The sequence below is a fragment of the Monodon monoceros genome, unplaced genomic scaffold (assembly GCF_005190385.1).
Source record: "Monodon monoceros isolate NGI ecotype Baffin Bay Population unplaced genomic scaffold, NGI_Narwhal_1 Super_Scaffold_15, whole genome shotgun sequence".
NCBI lineage: Eukaryota > Metazoa > Chordata > Mammalia > Artiodactyla > Monodontidae > Monodon > Monodon monoceros.
The window spans coordinates 62,894,538-62,899,132 of record NW_021703771.1 but is presented as its reverse complement, the minus strand read 5'-3'; the positions used below and the strand labels follow the sequence as shown (position 1 = coordinate 62,899,132).

Genomic DNA, 4,595 nt, shown 5'->3' with positions numbered 1-4,595 from the left:
CTTGCCTCGGAAATTGTGATTGCTCTCACCCAGCCTAGGTCCCCATTCAGAGCCAAGCTCTGTGGGAGCAGTTTGGGTGTCTTATCTGTGGGAGCAATGCTGATCCCACCTCTTTGTCAGCAGGTGCCTTTGGGCGCAGGCTCTGCCTGGGAGCCCCCAGCTTCTCTCTCCTGCTGCTGGTTATTGGTGACAGGCCTGCACCCCAGCTGCAGCTTTTTCTAAGCTCTTTTTCTAGAAGGGCAAAGTACCCTGACCCTCTGTGTCACACAGCCAGGCCAACGCCACGCCCCACCCAGAAGAGGTGCAAGTCTGTTCCGCCATGCCTGGGAGCTCCCAGCAGCCGTGCTAGTTTCCTATTCTAGAGCCAGGAAGACTGGAACCTCCACCATCCCTCACTCTCTTATTTCTGGACCACAGAGATATTCTCTTGTTTTTGAGACTGCTTACGTATTTTTAATTAAAATTAAAGTTTTAACTTATCTTTGTTCTCGGCATGAAAAAGTACTATGTCCTATTAAGAAGGTAAACAATGCTGACCTGTATTGCAATTGGGTTAAATATAACATTATTTCTTACCAAAAATAAATGACGGAGCTCTAGAAAATTTAGTGGATGAAGACAAATCTAAGGAACAAAACCATTCAAAACTGCCATACAAAGCTACTCATTGTTAACATTTTGGGGTGTAACAATCCATCTTTTCTCTCTGGCTCTAAAATGCCCACCTAATAGAAGGTCATTCTTGGTTCTCTCACTTGAGTCACCTATAAACATACAGCTATCAAATGTGGGTTTCACCCACAGGAACTGCAAATGTGGCTGCATTGGAGGATTTCTGCATTTTCATTTTTTGTTACTGAGGTGGAAGTTAGGAGGTGAGGAGATTCTGATTTATCTTGAAATGTGGAAATCTTTTGCTGATTTTGCTGCTAACATTGCAGAAACAACTGATTGTGATGAACATGAAGATAAATAAGTTACTTCTCAGAGGACAGACAGTTGCTGGAAATTGCCCTACTGGAAATAAGGGGAACCTGTCTTGGGTTGGGGGGAAGTGTAGGCTTTGACTTCTTGTCGGGGTTGGGGGAGCAGTCTCTGCTTTCCCACTCCTCTGTTGCTTCCCCTCTTCGTTAGGAACGCCTTTAATCTGCCTCTTCTATTTGGTCAGACTCCTTCCGTAAAATAGGAAAGGCTATCCTCAGCTGTAAGGATGCCACTTAATCCCAGATCATTTTATACAAAGGAGGCTTTGGGTGGCTTTCTAGGACCAAGGTAAAAATAAAATCAAGAATAAATAAAATCCAAGTTCCTGGTGCTTTTCAAGCTGCTCTAAGAAGAAGCATTTCCCTTCCATCATGACAGTATAATTACTGTAGGATCACAGCAACCATGGTTCCCAGGAGGAGAGTAAGAGAAGGCGAAGTGCAGAGAGAAGCAGAAACTCGAGGACAGCAGTGGAAGGAGGAATCCAGAAGAACTGGATGCCAACACATGACCTGAAGAAGGAGACGAACAGATATTAATGTTCTACACACCAAGACTGGATTATTCTCAGCCTCGGTCCGTAAACATGTGAAAAGTAAAAATAACAAATTAAGATGAAAATTGCAAAAAATTTTTCATGAAGTGGAAATGAGGCATTTGTAAGGTATAAACCATCTAGTACTGAGAAAGTCTTAGGAAAGTGGAGAATTAAATTAAGAATATAAGTAGTCTGAAAGTTAGAGAATAAAAGAGAGAAAATGTTCAGGTTCCTGAAGGAAAAAGGTCAGGAAAAGATTAAAGGGTGTGACGTGAAGTTGAATAAAACAATATAGTTCTTGCTGAGAAGAGTCAGGAAAGACAGAGTTTATGACAATGTCAAGAGAAGCAATGGAAGAGGAAGTGGAAATAAGGGAAATTTAGACCTCCTTCTAATTCAGAACTACGTTCATATTTTCCTAGGGTTAATGCTTACTCACTCACTTCAGTGCCAATGCATGTTTTATTTATTTATTTAAAAAGACACATTTATTCAGCTTCATGGTCAGACTATTACATTTAGCCATCAACAGTATGGGTGCAAAAAAAAAACCTACATTAAAACCCTTTGTTGGAATGCTTTCCATAGAACAGAAACTAAAATACCTGTTATACAATTAGTCACAAATACAGTCCTCAATTTTTTTTGCCCATACACATGAGTATTGTCTAAAACATGTCTTCTTTGTAGCAGCTAGGCCCTGCCACCACTGCGTTTGGCTGAGTTCACAAAGGTGTTGTAACCTGTAGCTTCCCCATCACTTCTCTGGCTCTCCTCTCCTGCTGAGCTTTGTTTCCTGGCAGTAATTAAAACCTTCTGCCACTGCCAGAGGTCCTGCTGCTGCTGGAACTGCCATAGCCACCTTGGTTTTGTGGTTTGGCAAAGTATTGGCCTCCACCACCACAGGGGCCAGCACTTCTGCCTCCAAAGTTTCATCCCTTCGTGGGTCCAAAATTTGAAGATTGTTGTAACTGCCAAAATCATCGTAGCTTCCGCCACCTCCAAAATTGCTTCCACCATTACCAAACCCATTACAGCCATCCCTACTGCCACCACAGCCACCGCCACCACGGCTGCCACCAAAGGCATCTCGACTGCTGAAGTTTCCTCCACGACCAAAGCTGTCATTCCCACCAAAGCCCCCTCCAAGACCACCACCAAAGCTTCCAGAACGACTTCCAGCTCTTTGGCTGGATCTCTTGCTTAGATAGGGCTTTCCTTACTTCACAGTTGTGGCCATTCACAGTGCGGTATTTCTGAATGACAATCTTGTTTAATGAGTCAAGGCCATCAAATGTTATGAAAGCAAAGCCTCTCTTTTTGCCGCTGCCTCGGTCAGTCATGATTTCAATCACTTCAATTTTCCCATACTGTTCAAAATAATCTCTTAGGTGATGTTCTTCAGTGTCTTCTTTAACGCCACCAACAAAAATCTTTTTCACAGTTAAGTGGGCACCAGGTCTTTGAGAATCTTCTCTTGAGACGGCCCTCTTTGGTTCCACTATTCCATCCACCTTGTGTGGCTTTGCCTTCATGGCTGCATCCACCTCCTCCACAGCGGCATATGTGACAAACCCAAAGCCTCTGGAGCACTTGGTGTTTGGATCCCTCATTACCACACAGTCTGTGAGCGTTCCCCATTTGCTCAGAATGGCAGACTCTCATCGGTTGTTTCAAAGATCACATCTCTGAAGAGGAGCTTCTGCAGCTGTTCAGGCTCTTTGGGAGACTCTGACTTAGACATGATGGCAATGGAGGGGGGAGACATCAACGATGCTTACTCCCCAGCGTCCACTGGCAGAAAGGAGTAATCTAACGAACGTATCTCCCAATGCATGTTTTAAATAGTGAGCTATGTATAGGGCACTTACTCTTATGTTAAGAGCTGTTTGATCATCTGAGGTCTGACTGAAAAAGCAAACAAACAAAAAGTTCCTATTTTCAAAGAACTAAATCTAACTGGAAGAATGCAACAAAACCAGAAACAGCTGTGGTGCAATTAGTTTACTGGTGCAGACGGATGACAGAGAACTTGAGTCTGGTGGTTGCAGGAATGCCTGGAGCTGACGTGGCAAAAGGGGTGGGACTTGATTTGAATAAAAAGAAGAGAAGGGGGAAAGGAAGGGTGAAGAGGAGAGAAGAGGAGGGGCTATTATAGCCCAGAAGCTCTTGCACCCCCAAGGCTAACACTGTAGCTGGCCTTTTATAGAGGATCAATAATGTTTGTTCATAAAAGGAGGGAACATGGATGGGGGGTAGGGGCACAGCTGAGCTGCCTCAGGGGACAGAGAGGAAACGGACCTAGAAACATGACAAAGAGGGGAAGCAGGTGATGGAGGGGCTCACACATAGGCAGAGAGAGTTTAGATTTGATAGAGTAGGAAATAGAACTCCACTAAAAGTTTTCGTTTTATTTTTTAAATTAACATACAATAAAATAGACTGCTTTGTGTGTGTACAGATCTATGAATTTTAACACTTTTATCTACCACCATAATCAGGACACAAGAAAATGTCATCACTCCAGAACTCTCTGTGCTCTCCCTTTGCAGTCACACCTCTCTCCCTTCCCTAACCTCTGGCAACCACTGGTGTGTTCTCCCTCACTCTAGTTAGTCCTTTTGAGAAGGTCATATAAATGGAATTATACTGTATGTAACCTTTTGAGACTGACTTCTTTCACTCAGCTTAGTGCTTTTGAGATTCTTCTAAGCCGTTATATGTATTAACAGTTTATTCCTTGCTGAGTAGTATTCCATTGTTAACTTACTCATCCATTAAACTAAGACATTTTGTTTGCTTCCAGTTTTTGATATTTATGGATAGATCTGCTATAAACATTTGTGTACAGATTTTTTTGTAAACATAAGTTTTTATTTCTTTAGGATAAGTACCCCTGGAATGGTATTTCTAGGTCATATGATAAGTGTATGTTTAACTTTATAAGAAACTGTCAAACTGATTTCCATTTTGCATTTCCACCAGAAATGTGTGACAATTCCGGTTGCTCTGCATCCTTGCCAGTATTTGGTATTTCTAGTGTTTTTTTATTTTAGCCATAAAATAGCTTTGT

General features: G+C 42.5%; 1 pseudogene; it reads right to left on the bottom strand.

Annotated features, from left to right (window-relative positions):
* Positions 1-2,328: 2,328 nt before the first annotated feature.
* LOC114895812 lies at positions 2,329-3,266 on the bottom strand (annotated as a pseudogene).
* Positions 3,267-4,595: the final 1,329 nt, after the last annotated feature.